This window comes from Schistocerca piceifrons, chromosome 2 (assembly GCF_021461385.2).
Source record: "Schistocerca piceifrons isolate TAMUIC-IGC-003096 chromosome 2, iqSchPice1.1, whole genome shotgun sequence".
Lineage (NCBI taxonomy): Eukaryota > Metazoa > Arthropoda > Insecta > Orthoptera > Acrididae > Schistocerca > Schistocerca piceifrons.
In genome coordinates, this window is record NC_060139.1 from 859,563,753 (window position 1) to 859,589,469 (window position 25,717).

Genomic DNA, 25,717 nt, shown 5'->3' on the forward strand with positions numbered 1-25,717 from the left:
AATTTACAAAAAATTGATGCAATATATGAAAGACAAAGTGGTGAAATTGTAATATTTGTTGACAATATGTTTTATATGGTAAATTTACACACATTACAATTAATTTCGGGATATCGAAAGTCAATAACTACTACATGATCAAGTAAAAAATTTTAGTGAATAGCATAGTAAACACTTTAACACTTTAACGAATTTTTATATTTAGAATTGGATAAATGCAATTTCACACACAAATCAGGAGGAACTATAACTAGAGAATTTCTATGACTGCTGCCAAAAATGAATTCAGCATTTAGATACTGAAATGGTTTGTTATATTTTTTCAAGTATGATACATTCTATGAATACAGTGAATTTACAAAGAAAGTAGTTGGAGCTGGTACAACCTATTTATCTTTATTTGGTATTGATTGTCATAAAACATCTAAATTAGTTCCTAAAGTAATAAATTTATTAAAAGGCACTGTACAAAAATTAGAGAATTTAACTTTTTCACAAATCTAAAAATCTTTTTTCTATATAAATGGAGAGCATACAGCAACCATCGCAGCAGTTTTCAGAAGACATCAAATCTAAGATTCTTAAATACTGTAATTCTGAGAAGTCAACAAATAATTTTACATTACAGAAATACACAACAGATGGTTACAGAACGATGTGTAGAATACAAATAAATAAATATCATGTCAAAAATTACAATGAAAGTCGAATTCCTTGCATATGTGGGAAAAAGCATTGCTAAATATTATTACAAAGAACACCTGGTGTACATCGTGGTTTGAAGATAAATTTCAATTTATTTTGTGAGTATAAATTGCAAACGGATGATAAAGTTCAGGAATTTGGCCAACAAACACAAAACTATACCATTATCACAGAGAAGGATTTTAGTAAAAAATTCGAGCTTGGGAAGCAAGATATTTTAGTGAAAATATCTAATTTTCAAGCACAAGGATCAGAATGGGCATTAAACAGAATTATTGGTTTATGGCTAACAATTAACAGATATGTTCCACTGAGGGCATCATCTTACATTGAGTTACCTGCAACTGGAAAAACCAAAAAATCTTGCCTCAATGTAAATAAATGATGATAAAAAATGTTTTCTGTGGGCTATAAAATCCGCATTGTATCCAGTAGATAAAAATGCTGAAAGAGTAACGAAATACAAATCGGTCTTGATCTTGATCAGACACTTGAAAATATTGAGTTTCCTGTAGTGGTTGATCATATTCCCAAAACAGAGGGTAGAATTCATGTATCTATCACCATCTATTCATTTGATGAAGAATATCAAGTGTATCCATTAAAAATTACGAAAAGTAAGAAAGAGAAACATGTAAAACTCCTTTATTTCAAAAAACATGAAAATCCACGCTATTGTTAAATAAAAAATTTATTTCGGCTTGTCTCGAGTCAAATCACCAAACATACCAAAGCATAATTTATTTGTGACATTTGTTTGCTTCACTTCAACAGCAAGCAGAGGTTGGATGAGCACACATCAAATTGTTTGACTAAGAAGCCATTAAAAGTAGAAATACCGCAGAAAGGTTCTTACATACATTTTAAAAATTATCAATATACACAGAAAGTTCCATTTGTAATTTATGCTGATCTTGAAAGTTTACTGTTGAAGGTGGACAACTGTCAACCAAACCCAGAAAAATAATATACAATGAAATATCAAAAACATGAACCAAGTGGATTCTGTTACTATATGAAGTACATTAATGGACATCATAAAAATCCTGTTGTTTTTTGTCATAAGAAATTCACTGAATGTATAAAACAAGAAGTTGAACAAATTGGAAGAATTTATTCTGAATGTGAAGAAATGAAACCATTAACTCCTGAACAATAATCAAAATATGCAAGATCAAAAATTTGTACACTGTTTGGATTTCATTACTCAGAGAAGAATAAAAAGATTCATCATCATGATCATCTAATTGGAAAATACATTGCCCTATTGTGCAATAATTGTAATTTGAAACTAAAGCATACTCATTTTGTACCTATTTATTTACATAATTTATCTGGATATGATGGAGAAAATATTGAGTTGTGTTATCAAGACACGGACAGTTACAATATTAAAACTGAAGATTTCTACGTAGACATGATATCAATGATTGATAAATTTGATACAAGAGACTATCCAGCAGATAATATTTATGGTATTCCACAAGTGAACAAGGAAGTTGTTGGAAAAAAGAAAGATGAATGTAATGGAAAAATAATGGAAGAATTTTGTGGTTTGAGAGCAAATATGTATGCTTATAAAGCAGGTGATAAAACAGAGAAAAAATCTAAAAGAGTTATGAAATGTGTTGTAAAAAACAGAATAAGTTTAATTACAAGGATTGTTTGTTTAACAATAGAGAAGAGTAAAGAACAATTAATTTGATTCAAAGTGAAAATCATGAAATCTTCACAGCTGAGGTAAACAAGAAAGCTTTGAGTCCACATGACAACCTCTTTCAGGAGTGCTAGTTCTGTAAGTTTCGCAGGAGAGGTTCTGTAAAGTTTGGAAGGTAGGAGACGAGGTACTGGCAGAAGTACGGCTGTGAGGACAGGGCGTGAGTCACGCTTGGGTAGCTCAGATGGAAGAGCACTTGCCCGTGAAAGGTAAAGGTCCCGAGTTCCAGTCTCGGTCCGGCACACAGTTTTAATCTGCCAGGAAGTTTCATATCAGCGCACACTCCGCTGCAAAGTGAAAATCTCACTCTGGATACTAAAATGTTTTCTGTATAAATGGAGACTCTAATCAAGAAGCTCAACGATGTGTCTCGGGAGAGATCAGAAAAATAAGTGGGGCTAGAGATAAATGTTTTATATAATGTTACTGGCTGTGAATATTTAAATACTAGATATGGAGAGAAACTTTATCTAGAGCACAATAATGATTTTTAGATTACTTTACCAGACATATTTTCTAAATTAATTACTGATTGGAATTTTAATTATTTAAAAGAAGGGGGCTTAAAACTGAAATACAAAGGAATGAAGAAACTTAAAAATAAAAATAATGAATTTCATGATATAGAGTTCACAATGTGAATTCGAATAATTTACCTTCGTTGACTAATTCATTTTATTTATTTACTTACATTCACCTTTTACAGAATGAAGTAAAAATGGGTGAATTTGATGTGTACTTTTTTCCTTACGTTCACCTTTTGTATGAAATAAAGAACTCAGAAATTGGTTGGTGAACGAAAAAATGAGGTAAACAGCTAAAATCGCAAGTTATTCAAAAAATTGAGGTATTGAGATAAAGCTGAGAAATCGATGGGAATGATTTAGATAGACTGAATTTAAAAAATCGGCTGAATTAATCAGAAATTGCGGTATTGAGTCAGTGAGTGAACTAGTGAGTTAGAACATACAATTTGGTTCTACTACTGGGGATAGGTCATCTGCCACACTGTTTGTGGGTCTTGCATCATGCTGAGGGGTGCTAACTCGTGACCATACTGCTGCCAGTATGCTGCATGCATGTTGTTTCGGAGTGCCACTCGATTGGGTGCAGTCGCACCACTGCTAGCTGCTGGAGAAGCCCACATGTAAGTCACCCACACTGCCAGCACTAGACAACTCAGTGTTCAGGGTCATCAAACATATACTGCTGATTCAATAGCATAATGTGAAGTGGAGAATAGAATTTCACATTCTCACCACTTGTATGTTGTGCTGCTGTTACTGCAGCCACTCTCAGAATTCACATAACATCACAGTCCACATGACATGAATTAGAAGTGAGAGAGTGGAAACAGTACTGACGATCTCTTTAGATGCACTGTTTCCACTCATGAGAATGCAGGCACCCCTTAAGAGTGTACAGTAGCTAAGACCCTGTAAAATTTGAAAGGATTAAAGTGATATAAAATACTGTTAACGAGTTTGCAATGAATGTTCTCGGAAAGATAAAATGTGACCTTCTACACATCAGCTTCTACAGCTACTTAATTCTAGAGTACTCATCCGCTGGTTTGGTGTTGTTATCAAGTGCACATGACATATTTAGCAACGGACTATTATGATTATAACAGGTCAATACACCAGTATGAATGTGTAACAGAGATGCTCTGAGAACTGAAATGAGGAATGGGAATGTCTGCATCGCTATGTCTGCTTGCAGTAGACATAGTTACAGAGAGATGCTTTTGTTAGAAACTGTAAGTGACACAGAGACGAACACAAGGTGGAAAAAATCTAAAAAGACGAATGAATCAGTTGTTGGTATTTTGCGATCTTTTCGCACACAGTTCAACTTGACTTGGATTAGGCAAGGACTTGATATGTTTCGAGTAAGTGAAACGTATGGTATTTGAAATGGTAGGCCACTGTACATCGTTCTTGCGTGAAATCCACTCAGATGAAAACATTTCCTGCTCAATCCTATGTATGTGTACAAGACATAAATGTTGAACTCACCATGCGGAGATGACGATATCATCCAAGACTCCTTAGGTCTATATTGTAAAACAAAGTAAGCTGAGCAGTACTACATTAATCCACAATAGATGTTTATGTCACAACATTGACAAAGCCACTCGTCAGGGAACGCCTGATGTATGGAAGTATGTAATCGTTCAAACATTTCTACATTGGGAGTGGAGTAGGAAAGGGAATGACTAGAAGCGATACAGTTACCATCCACTTTGCCTTGTAGACTCGATTTTGGAAAAGAAACTTGGGGCAACACACTTAAGACCACTTTGATTTTTACAACAACCACACAGTATTTAGAAGTTGCATGCTTATCAGAACAAAAAGTGAAGTCGAAAGGTTCGATATGAAGCTATGAAGGCATCAGTATGGAGATAAATCAAAAGGAAGAATGAAAACTATCTAACACCACAGAATAGGTAATAGACACAGTCACTTTAGTGCCTACATACAGAAAATTTTACATCTAAGTCAGCGAATTTCACGCCACAGTCAGGTCTTATGAATGCTTCCAGGAGAGAAGTGCATGGATTGGTAGGGGTAATTGCATTGGTCTGCAGGATATGCCTCTGTCAGGGCGGTACAGAGATCTAATGTTTCCACTGGATTTCTAAATCAATTTAGATGACTAGAGGTGTGCTTCATTAGACAAGGGTTTTTGCACACTAAGCTTTTGCTGAAGACTTGCTAAGAATACTCACAGTGGCGAGTTCCTGCTGTTACATTTACACTGCATTCAATATGATGGTCTAGGACTGTCAGAAAATCAAACTAGTGTAACAGATTCTTCTAGGTTTGCAGAGGTATCTGGCATTCCATGTTTACACAACTCCCGTGAATTGCAGGTGTAGGACTGACATCCAATAGCATCTCAGATGCATTCAGATCAGACGAATTTAATTTTCAAGACATCAACGCAACTACTTGTAAAACGACTGTAGCATGATTGAATGTAATACCACAGTCAGTTATAAGCATGTTTGTGCAGGAAACGCTTTATCATATTTCTTAAAGTTATGTGATTCGTGAGCTGCAGTCTGTAGAGTTCTACTGGTTGTTGCTGTTGGAGTAGTACATTTATTCAGTAGATTAAAATAGTAGGTCTCACAGCAAATTTAGTAAGGTAGATACAGTAGATCTGAACAGGTTCTGAGCTATGCTAAAGTGCTAGTAGTAGATTTATACCATAGATTCTCAACTAGCTGTGCTGCAACAAACATACACTTTCTGATCACAGCATTACTCTATAACTAGTACTGGTTTTCGGTGTGGGTATGAGTATTGGAACAACCTGCTTACCATTCCAAAGTACCGTTATCCAAGATGGTGCCGATGACATCATCAAAAATGGCGGCAATGTCGTCAGTCAAGATGGTGGATTTTGGCGGGAAGTTTGAATTTTGGCGGGAAAATGCCACGCCCCCCTCCTCCAGAAAAATGGCGTGAAGTTCAGATTCCAGTGGGATATTGCACCACACTTCACTTATCTCTAATAAGCAAAGAAAATGGCGGGAAAAAGTACTTGTCTTTATTATTTAACCAATTTCAAGCAGGTGTGTTCTCCACTGGGTCTGGACTCCAGCTGGCTTATTTCATATCGGTGCCACCAGAGCGCGCTCCCCTGACGTCAGGTGATGACTCAAGTACCACCATGAGCTCCAGAGCCCAACTGACTTAGTGCATATCGTGGCCACCAGAGGGTGCTCTCCTGACATCAGATCATGAGGCAAGTATCGGTATTCTAGATGGCCATATACATTGTGTCCACTGTAAGCTCCAGAGCCCAACTGGCTTAGTTCATATCGTGGCCACCAGAGGACGCTACCGTGATGTCGGTTGATGACACAAGATTATCCACTCTCTCACACTGCGCCACTGGCCCGTGGGCATCTGACCGCTTACATCATACACCCTCGCCCCACCACCTCCATACACATGCCAGACATAGTCTTCTGTAAATAGGCTAACCAATTTAACTGAACACAAGTGACACCACCATGCTCTTCTAACTTATATTTTACCAAAGTACTTAATTCCATTTCAATTTTAATCATATTCAATTAGTGAACTTATAATTTCAATATTCAGTGATCAAATCAGAAGTTCCACAATTTCCCACTATCAGTACGGTGTTCATTCATGACCTAGCACCCCACCCCTAGAATGCTGCACCCCTATTGGCTACTGCATTAGTCACGTGATTCGACTTCCTAGAACCTAGGATGTGCAATCAATTTTCCTGAATGCCGCACCTATCTGGACTTGAAATCAAATAGTTAATAGTCTCCACCACGATTCTCAACCCAGCACCACGCCCCCTTACCTACCCATGTTGGCGGGCTAACGTGTACTAACGTGCACTAATGTGCACTAACATGTCCTAACGTGCACAGTGCGTGACGTCATCCAAGATGATGGGGTTAAATGGCGTGAAAACAGATCTGAACACAAGTCTTTATTTCACAGGTGGTGTCTCCACTTCGAGATTTACTGTCCAACTGACATAGTACACATTACTGCCATCAGATCGTACTGTCATCCCTCCTATGACCTAATCCCAGATTGTGGTCTGTAGGGGTGAGAATTATGCTGAAATTAGTCAGGCTGCGCTACGCTGTTGGAGAGAGTAAGGAAGGAGTCCACTCTATTTACTTTCGAATATTCTAATATATTTATCACACTGAGACAAAACACTCTCCACCTTAGCCTTGGGCTCACAATATACACTCTGCAGACAAGCAAACAACTACTACTTTATTCATATAATTTAATTACAGACATTCTCACTTATCCTAAATAATTCAGCACAGATATGTCTAGACACGCTCAGTACTCGTAAACTGTCCAAATAACTCATAGCACAGCCTACACACCTGCTCACAAAATAATTCAATCAATGTTCGCAAGCATCCTCCGACAACCACTGTACAGTAGAGCGCACAGACAGACGTGGCGCAGCTGTCAACTGTCAAACCACGCATGGGCTCCCACCCGCGTCCCACAAGCGGCGACATCTCATCCATACTTCATTTCTGAAAAATTCCTATCCAAATACGTGTTCACCTAGACACACATGCTGACGTGATCACGTGGGAACACAGCCACGAGCCGACCCTGAACGCAGGCATCAGTGGCATCTATACAGTTTCCCTTATACTCACGTCACAGAACTCCAAGGCGCAGCCCCATACTCGAGACACCTCAGGCCAGCATTTTCTTTACCGCAGATGGCAGAATAGCGCAGCATTCTTCCATTTAATGGAACATATGTGACGTGTTCAGCTGTACTTGCCTGCCACAGCATGGCTCACACTGCGTCTCCTGGCGAAACGTCCATAACGTGGCTCGCCATGTAACAACGCTCCCAATCTTATTCTTAAGTCACACTGCCTAGTAAAAAAAATAATAGCCAACTCGACCTCTCTGGAATTGTATATTCTCCCAGAAATAGTTAATGCTAGCTTACTATATGTCCCAGCTTGTATGCACGGAAATTCCTACTCTAACAGAATCTCCTTACAAAAATAACATCGAATACACTCATCCCGGCGGTCCTCGCGTCTTTCTCCTCAGATTTCAACATATGCAAACGTTCCCTCCGCTATGTACTGACCTCTACATCCCAGCACAAACGATGGAGCATTCTGATTTGCTGTTATCGAATTTACACACAGAATTACTTTTGCAGCCGGTATCGAAGCACCATCGACCTATTCTGTGTGGTGCTTTCAGCCATTATATTACACAGGTCGCTAAATTGCATTCACAGTTAAACTCGCAAAATTGTCTCCCTATTATTAAATACATACAAGACTCACAAGAATATTGCAAGCCAGGAACATATTTAAATGTAGCACAGCTACTAACATCTAGCCCAAATGCACTTATGGGGGGTGGGGGTGTAATATAGCACTATACTCCACTGTATCCAGTCACCTTCACATGCAGAGAGCATTTGCTCTGTTTTCAGTATGTCTGCTTATATGCATGCCTCGCAGACGGTTCCCTGGACCCAGCCCATCTGCTGGTGGACCAAAATTCGAACATAGAATACGTGTCCAGACATAACGTGGGGTTAGTCCACCCGCGAACCATATCGCAGACGTTGCATGTGGTGGATCCACCTCTGAACCTATGTCTGTCTATATAGTCCACGGCAGATCCACACTCGAACGCTAACTCGAATGTGGTATATGGTGGATCTGCACTCCAACACTGATTCGTACACTGTGTGCGGTTGATCCACCTCCATACTATTTACCATGCACTCCATATTGTGGATCCACATCTCAACACTACTCCGGATATAATGCGTGGCTTATCCACATTCGAATGCTAACTCAGGTCTACTGCGAGTCTTGGGAGCTTTCTGCCTTAATTGTAGTCACAGTGGTAAATATGTTCCTGGATTGCAATATTCTTGTGAGTCTGGTATGTGTTTGACAATGGGGAGGCAATTTTGCGAGTTTAACAGTGAATGCAATTTAGCGATCTGTGTAATATAACGGTTGAAAGCACCAGAAAGAATAAGTGGATGGTGCTTCGATACCGGCTGCATAAGTAATTCGGCGTGTAAATTCGATAAGAGCACATCAGAATGCTCCATAGTTTGTGCTGGGATATAGGGGTCTGTACATAGTGGAGAGAATGTTTGCGTATGTTGAAATCTGGAGGGGAAAGACGTTAGGAGCGCTGGGATCAATGGATTCGATCTTATTTTCGTAAGGAGATTCTGGTAGAGTAGGAATTTCCGTGGATACAAGCTGGGACATATAGAAAGCTAGCGTTAACTGTTTCTGGGAGAATATACAATTCCAGAGAGTTCGAATTGGCTATTATTTTTTTTTTTTCAAAGCAATGTGACGTAAGAATAAGATTGGGAGCGTTGTCACATGGGGAGCTGCGACATGGACATTTCGCCGGGAGATGCGGCGTGAGCCATGCTGTGGCGGGCAAGCACAGCTGAACACGTCACATATGTTCCATTAAATGGAAACATGCTGTCTATTTTGCCATCTGTGGTAAAGAAAATGCTGGCCTGAGTTGTCTCGAGTATGGAGTTGCGTCTTGGAGTTCTGTGACATGGGTATAAGGGAAAATGTATAGATGTAACTTTCACCTGCGTTCGGGGTCAGCTCATAGCTGTCTTTCCACCCGATCACGTCAGCATGTGTGTCTAGGTGAACACATATTTGGATAGGAATTTCTCAGAAATGAAGTATGAATGAGATGTCGCTGCTTGCGGGATGCGGATGGGGGACCTGTGCGTGGTTTGAAAGTTGATGCCTGTGCCACGTCGTTGGGGCTGTCTGTGCACTCAACTGGATAGTGGTTGGCGGAGGGTGCTTGTGGGCGTTGATTGAATTATTTTGCGAACAGGTATGTAGGGTGTGCAATGAGTTATTTTGACAGTTTACGAGTACTGAGCGTGTCTCGACATACCTGTGCCGAAATATTTAGGATCAGTGTGAATGTCTGAAATTAAATTATTTGCGTAAATTAGGAGTTGTTTGCGTGTCCACAGAGTCTATATTGTGAGCGCAAGGCTAAGGTGGAGATTGTTTTGCCTCAGTGTAATAAATATATTCGATCTCTAAATAAAATATTCAAAAGTAAATAGAGTGGACTCCTTTCTTACTCTCCCCAACAGCGTAGCTCAGCCTGACTAATTTTATCATAATTCTCACCCCTACAGACCACAATCTGGGATTAGGTCATAAGAGGGATGACAGTACGATCTGATGACAGTAATGCGTACTATGTCACTTGACAGTAAATCTCGTGGTGGAGACACCGCCCTTAAAATAAAGACGTGTTCAGATCTGTTTTCACGCCATTTAACCCCACCATCTTGGATGATATCATGCACTGTGCACGTTAGTACGCGTTAGTACAGGTTAGTGCACATTAGTGTATGTTCGTACACGTTATCCCGCCAACATGGGTCGGTAAGGGAGCGTGGTGCTGGGTTAGAATCGTGGTGGAGACTTTGATTCCAAGTCCAGGTAGGTGTGGCATTCGGGAAAATTGATTGCACATCCTAGGTTCTAGGAAGTCGAATCACGTGACTAATGCAGTAGCCAATAGGGGTGCAGCATTCTAGGGGTGGGGTGCTAGGTCATGAATGAACACCATGCTGATAGTGGGAAGATGTGGAACTTCTGATTTGATCACTGAATATCGAAATTGTAAATTGACTAATTGAATATGATTAAAATTGAAATGTAATTAAGTACTTTGATAATTTATAAGTAAGATGAGCGATGTTGGTGTCATTTGTGTTCAGTCAAATTGGTCAGCATATTTACAGAAGACTATGTCCGGCAGTTGTATGGAGGTGGTGGGGCGAGGGTGTATGACGTAAGAGCGGTCAGACGCCCACGGGCCAGTGGCGCAGTGCGAGAGAACGGATGATCTTGTGTCATCAACCGACATCATGGTAGTGTCCTCTGGTGGCCACGATATGAACTAAGCCAATTGGGCTCTGGAGCTTACGGTGAACACAATGTATATGGCCAACTAGAATACCGATACTTGCCTCATGATCTGATGTCAGGAGAGCGCCCTCTGGTGGCCACGATATGGACTAAGTCAGTTGGGCTCTGGCGCTCATAGTGGATACACCGGGTGCTGCCATCTTGAATAACGGTACTTGTGTCATCATCTGACGTCAGGAGAGCGTGCTATGGTGGCACTGATATGGACTAAGCCAATTGGAGTCCAGACCCAGTGGAGAACACACCTGTTTGCAATTGGTTAAATAATAAAGACAAGTACTTTTTTCCCACCATTTTCTTTGCTTAGTAGAGATAAATGAAGTGTGGTGCATTATCCTGCTGGAATTTGAACTTCTTGTCATTTTTCTGGGGGAGGGGACATGGTACCATCTCGCCAAAATTCAAACTTCCCGCCAAAATTCACCACCTTGAATGCCGAAATGGCCGCCATTTTTGATGACGTCACCGCCGCCATCTTGGTCAATGGCTCTTTGGAATAGTACGCTGGTTGTTCCAATACTGGTATGCATTGAAATGATAGAAATTCTGATGTTGAGACAGACAGATCTTAAACTTCAACCATCATTCCTACAAGTAGAAATAAATCGAATGTCCAAGTTTGCACTGAACTCATAAGAGATTTTTAAATAGTTCTTTACATAAATTGTAAGTGTTTATGTAATACATAAGACTTCTATCATTTCCGTCGGATCTGTTAATGGTGGCAGATAAGGAAACTGAAGGTGTGAGTGATGAGTCGAAGGTGCCCATGTTTATAATCGTTTGGCGGTATACTGAGACTTCTATTAATGAGCTTACATGTTTCCATAGGATTTCTACATCACCTTCCAATGTGTGCCTGTATGATTCCTTCATGAACTGTGCATGAACAGGAGATGTTTTCTTGATTGGTGATAGCATGTGCCAGGAGATATGATGTGAAATGACCATGAGTGCAGAATTAGGAGAAATTTTACAGGTCTCCTAGGTTATAGAACACTGAGATATGTTTGACTGTAGTGAAATACCTTCGGCAGTCGGTGACTGAGAATTGTTCCAGGTTGGAGAGAGTTTGATTTATAAATGCAGCTCTGAAATATTTTGGAGAAGCTCAAATGGGAATATGGTAAGATAATTTAATAACTCCTGTATGCACAGTAGAGACTAAGTTCTAACACTTCAGTCTATACATCTACAAATTACCTCAAAACTGAAAAAATTACCCCAATGCAGTAACAAATTGCTTCAAAACTATATCAAGTTACTGAATGTTTCAGCAAAAAATTGTAATAAAATGACCCCCAAACTGTAACAAATTCCCCCAAAACTGAAACATGTTGTTACAAAACTAGAAACAAAATGATTGATGTTAGAGCAGTCTGTTGAAATCCAAGATAGCAATGGTTAGGGTACTGGTGTGTTCTGCATGGTCCTAAGATGGTCAAGATGGCTATGCAAGATAGTTATCGATCACATCGTTGATGACATCAGAAACCAAGACAGCTACCAAAGATGATGGATCTGGGGATGTGGTGCAACATGCAGTAAAAAGTAGTTATTTCACTTTCAAAGCGCCTAGAACCGCTCGGCCACTCCAGCCGGCTCTTGCAATTTCTGTGGCGCTGTGGTTGTCAACCCTGACATCTTATCCTCAACATCCAGGCTTACTAGGCATAAAGTGGAACAGTCACTTTTATGAGAGGTCGATCAGCATAATGAAATGTCGTCAGAGATATTCTATCTCTGACAGAAAATACTGACTCAACCAGTTGGCCTTAAGTACTCATCATTTCTCTCTATCAGTGTTTATTATTATTATTGTTATTCATTATGTGTATGTATATGCACTTTTCATGGTTTTCTTTTATTTCTTCCTCAGCACATCAGTTCCCTGAGGTAGATGATGATGTGTTGTGTAGTGGCATGTCTGCTTATGCCACGACCACAATTCCATAGCGCATATTCAGTGCCATTGGTGAAAAACTAAAACGAGAGACTATGTTTTGTCTGCATCCAGTACCTTTGCCAGCCATGTGGAGACAGCCATACATCAACCAACCAGGTCATTCTCTCATATATCGGATGGGCTCAGTGATGTTTCTACTTACCAACAAGGACTGTTCCATTATTTTACTATGATAAAGAATTTTTCCAGGTATTAGGCTCTGCTTGGGCTGTTTTTTCTTCTCAGTTAAGGTTATCGTGCATGCATAGCTCTGCTCTGCCAGGGTTTTGTATTCCTTGATTCTTTGTGATAAACTGTAGATACTACAGTTTTTAGTGATAAGGTTATTTCGTATTTGCGTGTATCCTGCAAGCACGATGGATCCATCATTGGTTCACTTTTTATAACAGCAGTTACACTTGCTTTGTCAGTTGGTTACAACTTCATAGGCTTCCGTGGTCCTTCTGCAATCACACTTAGCATACCCACTTGCACCCCCAGATTTACACCATTCTAAGGGTCAAAGGAAGTTTGGCACTCATACATCTGAAATTTGCAACAGTATTTCACAGCGATTCAAGTAGAGGATCTGACTTTGCAAAAATAATTTTTCTTCTCTTTGATCAGGCCTGAAACATTTCATATGCTTGGGAAAGTTGCTCCATTAACAGAACCAGCAGTGTTGTCGTTTTCTAAAATGTTTGCATTGCTCAGTGCTTATTATCTTAAGCATAGCCACATTGCAGTTCACTGTATGGAGTTTCACCAGCGACAAAAGAAACTGGTCCAGTCCCGTCAAGTGTGGGTAGCTGACCTCTGTGGTTTAAGTTGAAAGTGCAGATTTATCTTTGGTCATTGTAAACAGTCCTGTGTTAACTCTCTGATATGCAACATTGTTGTGTTATCTGCTCCAGACAAAATGGATTCATTGGGAGGAGTTTTGTTTAAAAGATTCCACAGTGAGAACGTCGAGCCTGTTGCTAAGTAGCTCAAAGTGTCGCAGGCTGCAGCTGAACAGTTGACGATGTAATGGACATAGCGCTAGTGCTTTTATTTCCACAGCAAACGCATCATTCACCAACAATCTCATCATGTTCACTATATTCGACACCAGTTGTGGCTCTTCCCGACTTATTTTCCCCTCATGTTTACTAGCAAATGCACGTAGTCGCTGCCGCACTGAAGGTCACAGTGTGTGGCTTGACCTAAACATAGCCATATCACGGCTGTCTGTTGCAGTTGCCCACACAGCCAGTCCTCGGATGCATATGTGCAGTATCTGGAGATTTATAGCGTCACGCCAGTGCCCAGCCAGAAGCTCGGTGTTCCCAGTAAGATCCATATTTTACTGCAAATTCAGCAACATCTGTTCCATTTATGTGTCGATACTACAAGCTTCGTGTTCCTCATGAATCTCGAAATATATTCTGCCATCTGATTTCCTTCAACAGTTGGCATTTGGTCGATTACTGCATCAGGCAATTTCTGCTTAAAGTCAATTCGCTATCGACAGTGAGCATCAGCGTATTATGCAGGCAGTTACGTTTCTAAGCATGGGGAATGCGACGTCTGAAGATATTTTTGGTCTCGATGCATTCCCCGTTTCTGGGTTTTAAATTTAAATTTAAATTCCTGACTCCAACCCTTTCTAGGCGTTGGACGACCTTTACCACAAGTTTGGGTCTTTGTTTTTGCCGGGATTGGTTCCTACAAAATCCCACCCAGAAGAGACCGATGACTGTAGCAGTCTGGTCCCTTCAATCCCACACAACCCACACAGAACAACTACTCATGAAGCTGGCAGTCTGTGAGGATTGTTCAAAAACTGATTTCGCAGAGGTGTACCTGCAGTTCCAGCTGGATTCTGTCCCTCAGACGGTTACAGTCATCAGCACTCCCTTCAGGTCGTGCTGTTATTTACATCTGGTGTTTGGCATTACAAGCACTCCTGCCATTGTCCACTGAATTTTAGATCAAGTAACGTAAGGTGTTCCATGCTTTGTTAACTGTCTTGAGGAGATTATCTTCACGGGTCTCACATGCCAGAAACTTCTCGTTAACCTTACAATTCCGTTCACTAAATTGTAAAAGGGGAGCCATAAATGCAATCTACAGAAATCGAAGTTTTTTTCAGATCGAGGTCGAATATTTGGGCCACCTTCTTTCGAAGGGCGTTATCAAATCTGTGAAGCAACAAATAACGAAGAAAAAGAAAAAAGTGCAGTTCGCAGAAAAATGATGAGTTAGTTCACAGAATAACTTCATGGGAATTTCCTTATAGTGTTACACGTATTAGTCGATGGGAACAGTTGGGTCATATTCACAATCGTTTCCATATAGGTGTCTTGGACATTGGCAAAATTGTGTTATGTGTACTGAATGATTTATGTAGAGGTCCTATGTGTAATAAATTTCATGAAAAAATGTTTTGCAAATACTATATATAAAAAAAGACTTATTAATTACAGAAAGGGTTGCAGCTAAAATTAAACTTCAGGAAGCTGTAGTGATGGTTGTTAGTCCTAAAGCCTCAATTGCCTTGTCATCTGAACAGTATGTGGCTACGAGGTTCATCGACAACATTCACTGGTGTAAAAACGTGTTTCCTTGAATCGTTGGTAGTGCTGTTCTTTCCCTGCAGACACATTGTTGTCTATATTAATTGTATACCATCAATTTCATCATGTTCTATTTTCTTGTTTATCTGAGTCTAAAGAACACTAGAATACAATACAATAAAAACTACATTCTACTGCCATCTACAGAGATTTTCACACTTTACGAGTCCAATGTTCAGCTATCATAGTGGCACAGTTGTTCGTTGCAAACAAGTCTTCCATGTCACAGGGTTTCGCTCAGGTTTCTGCAGATCAACAGCTTTTCAGTTTTGTCTCGCTCCACATCCACAGCATTCATGATCGCTCATAGCCCTCTTCTTCAGATTAGACTTCCATCTTGTTACTCCTGATCTCAACCTGTTGAGGGTTTCCCTAGTCCCATGTTGAAGATGGTTACCTAATGGTAACCATCTCTTTTGCCATCAATAGTCCTCCAGGAGACTTTATTCTCTGCAGCTCAGTTTGGCAGGTTCCTGCTGAACTTGGAATTGGTACAGTTGTAAGTAGGAAACTTCTTCTGGACTGCAGTCGTGATGCATAGGTATCATTTGAGAATAATGGATGCCCTGAATCTCTTTCTTGCTTCTTTTTTTCATCCTCTGCTGCTACCTGTCTTCTTACACCTGTAGTTGCTGCTGCATTGAGTGGAAATGTCTTGTTGACTGGGGTTTGTCTTAAACATCCTATGATTAAGTAGCCTGTCTCATGGAGAGTAACATCAACTTGGTTAGCACGTGGATTGTTCCTCCAGACAGGTGCGGCATACTTCACAGCAGAGAAACACAGAGCAAGGGGCGAAGGGCAGAGATCGCTGGAGTATGCTCCCCATGTGATGTTTGTCAGCTTGCAGATAAGGTTGTTCCTGGTGGATACCTTGTGTCCGGTGTCTATACATTTTTGTTCGTTGGTTAAGGCACGATCCAACTTTAACCCCTGGTGTTGGGAATTGGCATAATGATTTAGATTGCATCCATTGCAGTGATGTTCAACTTTCTTCTTGCCTCCTTATTGCGTTCGTGAAAAGTACACTCTTGAGTTTTATGCAGTTTTGGTTTCAAGTGGTTTTCGTCATAGCAGATGGCAAATTTTTCGAGAGTAGATGTTAACTTGGATTCCAATTCTTGAAATATCATTGCCTAGGAAGCAACAGCTGTGTCATCTGCGGAGATGAAGGACAGAGTTCCACTGTTGAGTGACTGATCATTGATATTTTATTATATAATACTGGAGCCAGCACATCTGCCTGGTGAAGGCAATTCTTCTGCATTCTTCATAGGCTCTTTTTGTCATTTATAATGACAAAGAAAAAGACTGTTCTGCAGCACACACTGAATAAATTGCGTCAGTCCGTAGTCCTTAGTCGTTGTATAAAGCTTCTTTGTTAGTTTCCTATGATTCACGGTGTCATAAGCAGCTGTAAGACCTATGAAGGCAAATCGTGTAATCTGCATTCTTCTACACGATTCCTCACCATGCCAGTTTAAAATAAATGTCTATTACATGACTTCCCTGGTTTGAAACCTGACTGTTCTTTAATCATCTTCCCGTCGTCAGACTCAGAAATTAGATTCAAAATCATTCTCTTCAGAACTTTAAACAAATGATACTGAAGTGATACACGTCTGATGGTCCTGTGGTTATTCCGTTCTTTGTCTGGTTTAAGCAATGATACAACTTTTGCCTTGCGTCAGATCTTTGGGAGTATCATTCTAGCGACACAAGTGTTCATCATTTGCAGTACCCAGTTGATAGTTACAGGGGCAAGGTTCTTTATTTTCTCTGATCTCATGTCGTCCATGCATGTAACTTTGTTACTTTTCATTCGATGAACAGTAGCTTTCAATTTTTCGTATGTGAATGGAGTGCCAAGATATCATTCCCCTTTTCACACTGTTCGAGTTTTGTTACTTTTGTTATTTTTGTGGTTTTGTCATTCAACAGCAGTTGGTGTGCTATTTGGTCAAAAATGACCTTGCTCACTACTGAGGGTTGAACTGTAATATTACCGTTAATGTTTCTCAATAATTTACAGGTAATGTTCAAGTTTTGTCTTGTCTCCTACTACATTTCATTTCCAAACTTTCGAGAGGATTGCACCATTTTTCTGTTCGTGGCGTTGATACCGCTTGCATAAGTTATTCTCCTCTTTGTATTGCCTCTTTTAAGAATGGATCTTTTTCGAAAAGCTGTTCATACGTCTTAAGGAGCATTTTTGAGTCTTAATCACGTCTAGATAAATATGTAATTCTAAATTCTCTCGGAACATGTTTATGAGAGTTGCTCTTTACTAACGCCACAAAATCTCCGTAATTTTCTGGAACAGAGCTGATTTTTATGACTTCTTCATCCAAATTCTGAGAAAATAGATAAGCTTTTCTAGGCTAACAAGGCCTTGTAGTCAGCATGGGAAAACACATAATTCTTAAAACTGACGATAACCAAAGGGTAAAACAGCTGTGATTTTCAAAATGGAGTATGCCCATTTATTTTGCCTACTTTTATTAAGCAGGATGAAATCTGAAAACAAACGCTAATCACGTCCACACAATAACTTGGCCTCAATTCATATTCAAGCAATGGCCATAAAATAAAAAACATGCAAACACTGCCATGCATACGCCATGCATTGCATTTACCCATATGTATAACTTCCACCAAGGTGCAAATATTATCACAATCAATCACTACTTAAACTGATAGCACTTCCTTTAATACACTTGAACAAAATACTTCTACAAAATTTACACTTACTCTCAAACCTGAGTCTCACACTGACACACATAAATACTTTAGCGCCACAGTACACAAGCAATATAAATGCTCACCAAAATGATTGTAGTTTTGACAATATGGCCAGCTAGGTTAATACATGGACATTCCTGGGACAGGCAGTTTATATCAAAGCGCATGAATCTCAGAGGAAGACATTCCACTAGCCATAGCCACATGGCATATCCCAGCAAGCATGTTGGTGACTCAGTATATGATGCATTTCGGCTAATCGGCCAAAATCTGCAGGTGCAGATACATGCCAAAAACTAGCCGAGGTTCGCTTTGCTTGCACTCGGTATAGTGGCTCACTTCCTTGTGCCTATCAGAGCTGTCACTCGATGGCTGTCTCATTGGCTGGTCCCCAGAGCTCTCTACAGATGCCCTCTATAATGAGTGCATGGTACTCAGTCAAAGATAACGCCTACTGTTGGCAAACAAAATGGATAGGAACATCCATGCTCATCCTCCTCCATTTCAAGCTAGAAAAAAAACATGTCCCCTTGGGGAAGGACTTGGGAACAATTATAGGTGGATGTCACCTATCTCTCTAGAGAGATCTCGCCTGTAACAAGACTGCAGACCAAGAAGCTGACTGGGTTCATTACCTTAATCACCTTGCAAGGTCCCCACTGAAAAGGTGACTACGTGTACAAAATGCTGCCCTCGTATGCAAATGTTACTGATCAAGACTTGGTCACTAGTCTTTACCTTAAATGCACACCGACACTTATTATAATGCTGTGCCTGTCTCTGGTGCATTTGGCAGGTCTCCAGTTTTGTTGGATAAGTTCAGGAGTGATTTTGTCCGGAAGGAGACCATTCATGGACCACAAAATGGTCAGGGGAGAGTTGAGTGAGTAGCTAAAAACCAAGGACACAAGTGTTGGCCTGATGACTTCATAACGAGTTAAATGCTGAATTCAACCAGGGGATGGATGTATCCCATGTGTTCTGAGTGCATGCACGAAATATTAACAACACAGATTTGATGTTACGGTTGACTGTCTCCGCAAATGAAGTCTGGGGGTAGTAGAGTATCGTCCTGAAATGTCTTACCGCATTTCCAAACAGAAACTCTTTAAGTCTTTGGATAAAAATGCCTGAGCATTCTCGCTAACCAAGGTTCTGGGAGGGCCAAAGATCGAAAAAAATTTAGACAAATGGAGAATGGTTAAAGTGGCAGTAACTCTGTGACTCAGAATGAGACTCAAAAACCTGGAAAAGGCATAAACAGCAACAAAATTACAGCAGTATCCGTTCCGGGCCGGCGGCAACTGCCCAATATAGTCAATAAATAATTTCCCCACGAGACAGCTCTCATATGTTGACTAAAGAGGACCTTCCTGAAAGTTAAGATCCAGTTTAGCAGCATTGCATTCCTCGCACTCTCCCACTAATCTGTGGGTATCCTTGCGTAAGGTTGGCCATTTCAAATGCTCTTTCTCTTGGTGGTCGTTTTATGGACACTGAAATGTCTCACACATAATGAATGAGGAAAATGTCGGAAGATCGTGGGAACTAATTTTCAGGCAAACAAATCTTAAATTTCTTGTCACTCCTGATCATATAGTATACAATGCCTTTATTTAAACTGTACCTTGACACTTGCTTCCCAGGAAGGAGATTTCATCTTATCTGCTGAATTAAAGTGACGTGGCTCCGTTTCTGTTTCAGATTATCGGAAACTTGTGGTACGTCTGTTAATATGACCGAAACCCAAGCTTGTATCTTTAATAACGTAATTACCCTGGTACTTGTTGTCACCCTCCTCAACATTCGACTAAATGCATTAGCTATTTGATTGTCTGAACCATTAATGTGCTTCACAGAGAAACGAAATGCAGAGATATGTACAACCTGACTGTCGGTCTCAAGTGTGAATTGGCGTTGCTCCAAATATAACTTAAATTTTTTCAGGACGAACATCTCTGTCAGGACCTCCCATCCATAGACTCAGTACTTCAACTTAGTTAGAGAAGGCTGTAGAGGCATAAGCCACTGGTCGACGATCACCATCTTGTTCTTTCCAGAGAACAGCAACAATCACAAAATTTCAGATTCTATTTGAACAATGAAAGTGCACTCGATACATGGAATGGGCAACTCCGGTGGATAACTGAGGGCCACCTTAATGGCGTCAAAAACGGACTGCTGACTTTCTCCTCACTGAAACATTTCTCCCTTCTTATGCAAATTATAAAACGAGGCCGCAAGTTGGGCAAAATTAGGCTTGGAAACTTCCTGACGAAGTTTGCCATATCCAAAAAATGGACGACTCCTTTCTTATCCTTGGGAGGTGGGAAGCGATGCAAATCGTGCATTCTTTCCTGATCTATTTTAATACTGTATACTGACACCAAATGCCCCAAAAAGGAAACTTGTTTGCAGGCAAGATTAATTTTTGATGGCTGAACTGTCAAAACTGCGGCACAGAGTCGGATCACGACCTGCTCCAAATGTTGGACGTGCTCTTGGAAGGTCGCGCTGTTTACGGCTACATCATCCAAGTAGATGTATACGGTTTTAAACTTAAGGTTGCCTAGTACTGCGTCTAAAAGTCGCGACCAAATGGCTGCTCCTTGGATAAACCGAAAGGAACCCTATTTAACTCATACAGATTCCAATCGCTGCAAAATGTGGTAATGTGCTTGGAATATTCGGTAAGTGGGATTTGATGATATGGCTGGTTTGATTTAAGACAGTGAACCAGCATGCGCCAACAAACCAAATAAGACAATCGTGTAGGTCAGTTAGCGGTCCTGACTCTAAAATCATCTTGTAATTAAGAGCTCTATAGACCACTACTAGACGGTAACCTGCCCTTTGGGACTAAAAACATCTGCTAGGCATACAGGGAGGTACATGGTCTTATAACGCCACCGTGGAGCACTTTATCGACGAGATGCTACAAAGCTTTCGCTTTCGAGGGTGACGTCCGGTACATGGGTTGTCGGACAGAAATATCATTGGTCAACCTTATTTTATACTTAAGCCTATTCGCAACCACCAGCGTGTGGGTTAAGACTTCTGTGAACCAACAGAGCACCTCTCCTAAGCACTTACCTTCAGTTGCGTCCAAGTGACTTACCTCAGATCCCATATCTAACGCTACGGCTCTGTTGACCCCAGCACCCACTGATAAGAACAAAAGCGAGACTTCCTACCAGGACGAAATTTAAACAGAAAGCTCCTATTAGCGTAATTCAGATCCAGCCCCTTTCATTGGATAAAGTCATAGCCCAAAAGCAAATTAACAGATAAATCCTCAACTACAGTCAGCTCTGTTGGCCATGCAACACATTGAACACCAAGGCTCCCCCGCAAATAGCCTTCCACAGACAACGACTGCCAATTGGTAGTACGACATCTCTGGGCTACAGCTCGTAAGGGAGGAAGCTTACATAGAGCATGGTACCTCAAATACCAATCACGATCCAGTAATGATAGGCTGCTTCCAGAATCAAGCATGGCAGATAAAGGTTAGAGCATTAACTCCATAAAGGAAAAGATGGGACTGATTCATTACTGCCCTAATTCGATTACATTGCTTTGGTAGTAGTGGAGTCTTGCGTGGTTCACGTTTCAGCTTACATCAGTTGTTCAGACGCCCCGCACACCTTACTGGTTATTCACGTACAAAATGTCCCTGCCTGCCACACCGAAAACAACCCCTCTCATTTGATAGCAAAGGCCCCATTTCCTTATTCCCTTGCTGTTTGCCATCTCCTGTAACAAGAAAGTTTTTTGTCAAGTTATGCTTCTCGTCTGCAAACTGTACACCTTCAATCTTATAGACCAAACCATTTAATTCCAGAAATGTGGGGGTTTCCGGAAAAACATTATCTGGTTTTATTCCTTCCAAAATATTTTCCACTGCTTTACGCTTAGCTACTTCTGAATCTCAGGTGGAGAGAGCAATGTAACTTTCCCCACCATATTGCTCAAGGATCTCACTGTACAACTGAACACACAAAAAATACTTATTCATCAGCTTGCTCCTAACTCTTAGAGATAATGTTAGATTAGATTCAGTTTTCGTTCCATAGGCCCAAAAAATGAGATGATTCTCGTGGGTGTGGAACATGTCAGAAAGTATTACATAAAAACGTAAAACATTTGAATACAGTACTTACTACCTTGATCATTTGTCAGGAGATAGTCGAAAACGAGCTAATACAATGCAGTAAACTGAGACAGCTAATGTTTACAGAACTAACACACTGTCAAAATGAAACATTGGTATCCACTATTAATAAAGTTGTCATACGCAAAATACCTAATCTTGACTGTTGTGACGAAGTGCTGCCAAAACTGAAATCTAACAGATATTTTTACTTAAGCTGACTTAACAGTCTCTGTTAAGATATTCATCTGTGGAGTAGAAGGAGTTGCCTATCAAAAAGTCTTTCAAACTCTGTTTAAACTTGCTTTATGTGAAACCAAGTTTTTAAGGGTTGCTGGCAATTTATTAAAAATGTGTGTTCCTGAATATTGGACCCCTTTCTGACCAAGGGAAGTGATTTTAGGCCTTTATGTAGATTCTTCTTATTCCTAGTATTGATACTGTGTACTAAGCTATTGGTTGGAAACAGAGATGTATTACTTGCAACAAATTTCATTAAGGCATAAACATACTGAGAAGCAATGGTAAGAGTACAAAGTTCCTTGAACAGGTTTCTACAACATGTTCTTGAATTTACACGACAAATGTTTCATATTACACGCTTTTGCTCCCTAAAAACTTTTGGTTGCTTTGATGAGTTACCCCAGAATATGATCCCATATAATAGAATGAAAGTAAGCAAAGTATGCAAGTCTTTTTTTATTTATATCTCCTACATCTGACATCATTCTCACGGCAAATACATACTTGTTTAGGTGCTTAAGCAATTCTGTGGTATGCTCTTCCCAACTGAATTTATTATCACGTTGAAATCCCAGAAATTTAGCACTGTCAACCTCTTCGATCTTCATGTCTTCATACGTTATACTCATGCTGGAAGGAAATATCTCATTGGTTCTGAACTGAATATAGCGTGTCTTCTCAAAGTTTAATGACAACGAAACAACAAATTAGCTTTAAACCACTTATTAATGTCAGTGAAAATTTGATTAGCAGCTATTTCTAAATCTGTACTTGACTTGCTACTTATTGAAATGTTTGAATCATCTGTAAACAAAACAAACTTAGCATCTGGCAATGTAACAGATGAGAGGTCATTAATATACACAAGAAAAAGCAATGGACCCAAAATGGAACCTTGAAGAACACCACATGGAATTAATTCCCAGTCAGATCAAGACTGACTGCTTATGGCACAGGTATTTTGCAACGACACCCTTCGTTTCCTGTTAGATATATAAGACCTCAACCATTTTGCAGCATTACCGGTGACACCATAATACTCTAATTTACTTAGGAGAATGCTGTGGTTCGCACAGTCAAAGTCTTTTGACAGGTCAAAGAAAATGCCAATAGCCTGTAATTTATTACCTAGTGAATTAAGTATATTCTCACTGTAAGTGTAAATAGCTTTCTCTATATCAGAACCCTTCAGAAATGGCAGCCTTTCCTGATTGATTTTTTTCCTTAGATCCCACAATGTCCCCTGGTCAGCAGTATCTTAGTGACATTGTTACTAAATAACCCTGAGTTAAAGGGTTATGTAGCTGAAGGTACACCCGATGTGAAATCCCAAGTGCATCATCTTGAAACTCGAAAGGGATAGTTAGCCATAAAATATCCACCACTTGTACAAGACCCTCAACCAATAGAAACTAATTCCTTGAAGCAAGTGCATAATGGGATCTGGTAATCTAGCAAATGATTCAGGTACCAATTGATTCCAAATTCTCTTGTCCATAAGACAACCTGATTCATTAACCTCTTTTGGAGAGGAACAACCCTCTTGATCTATCATTCCAATGTCAGCCCAACCCAGCATGTTAACTCTAATTTGTAGTTCTGTGGCTTGGGTGAGTAACTGCTCAATAACAAAAGCCTGTTCCTTACTAATCTTAAAGTGTTTCAAACACTGCAATCAGTTAATGCTGTGATTAATTTGAGTTTGAACTCCATATACTTGGTTGTGGGTAGGATCACTGGCTTCCAAGTGGACGATGTTCTCGTGCACACCATAGAGAGTCACAGTGCGAATGTTAAGTGCTGGACCTACCTTATCAGTGCTGTTGGCGGGAATGCAGACCAGACATTGCAACATGGTGTACAAGTGCATGTCAAGTTCTACAATGCTTCCGTCTCCTGACCGACCATGAATTTTTAGTTCATAAAGAAGCTGCTTTTGCTTAAGTCATACTGCACACAGGCAACTTCTTGGCTTCATTACCTCTGCAGCATTATTCTGAAACGTTGGAGGAACGATAGTTTCCCCACAAAGCAGAACATAAGACAACAGAGGAAAGTTTTTAACTGTGAATGATGTTTTTAAAGACCAGTTAATCAGCCACAGCTAACAAATAACTACTCCCTGGAGTTAACTGCTGCTATGCTAGGCCAACTTGGCGTCAGCGTAAATAGCTGCTGGGTGGGAGGGCCACACCACAAGTAAAAGGAAGTAATTTTTCAAACACCATTGACGACAAAATAAAAAATTTCAGCAATATTTATTTTAAAAGATTGTTCTGTATATTACTTCTAATCAAATTACTTGTACCTTGAGTGTAAACTTTTTCAAAAGAAATTCAGTATAAAATTCAGAACAAGAATCTTTAAGTTGTCGTCTTCACAGGTGCTAACAACCTGGTGGAGCCAGCCGCCATAACAGGATCACCCAATGGGACCCATGGGAATGGACAGAAGGGCAGTTCCAATCAAATCACTACAACAGACTACAAGCTAAGATTAGATTTCAAATGTAAACAGACCAAAAACAAATTCCTTTTTTTAACCAAAAACTGCAATGCTTTAAAGTCTTAAGCTATGCCACAATAGAAAAGTTCCGTAAACATTAAAATATCTGAATTTACTGAGCTTGGTCTGACATGAACAACTATAAATAATTTAAACCCCGAAATTTTTAAACCTTAATCTATTTAAGAGAATTTCGTTATAATTGCAGAACAACTGAAGTTTGAACAGTACTGGTAATAATGAATGTATTACAATTAATTAAACTGAGTTAACTTAAGAATAAAGAACCTCTTCATGATTTAATAACTGTAAGGAATTCAGAACGGCAACGTCCATCTGTGAAGTAAAACTATATTGACCTAGTTCAACACAATTCAATGAAAAATGCAGTACAACAGTCTTTTAGCACAAGCTGTCATTTGTGGATTATATTACTTAATGCAATAGGTACCAAACCACCAGCGCAATGTGTCATAATGACTCAAAATCTGATTCAGATTGAACAGCAGCTGTACAACTTAAGAAGTACACAAACTTCTCTAGACTAACAAGGCCTTCA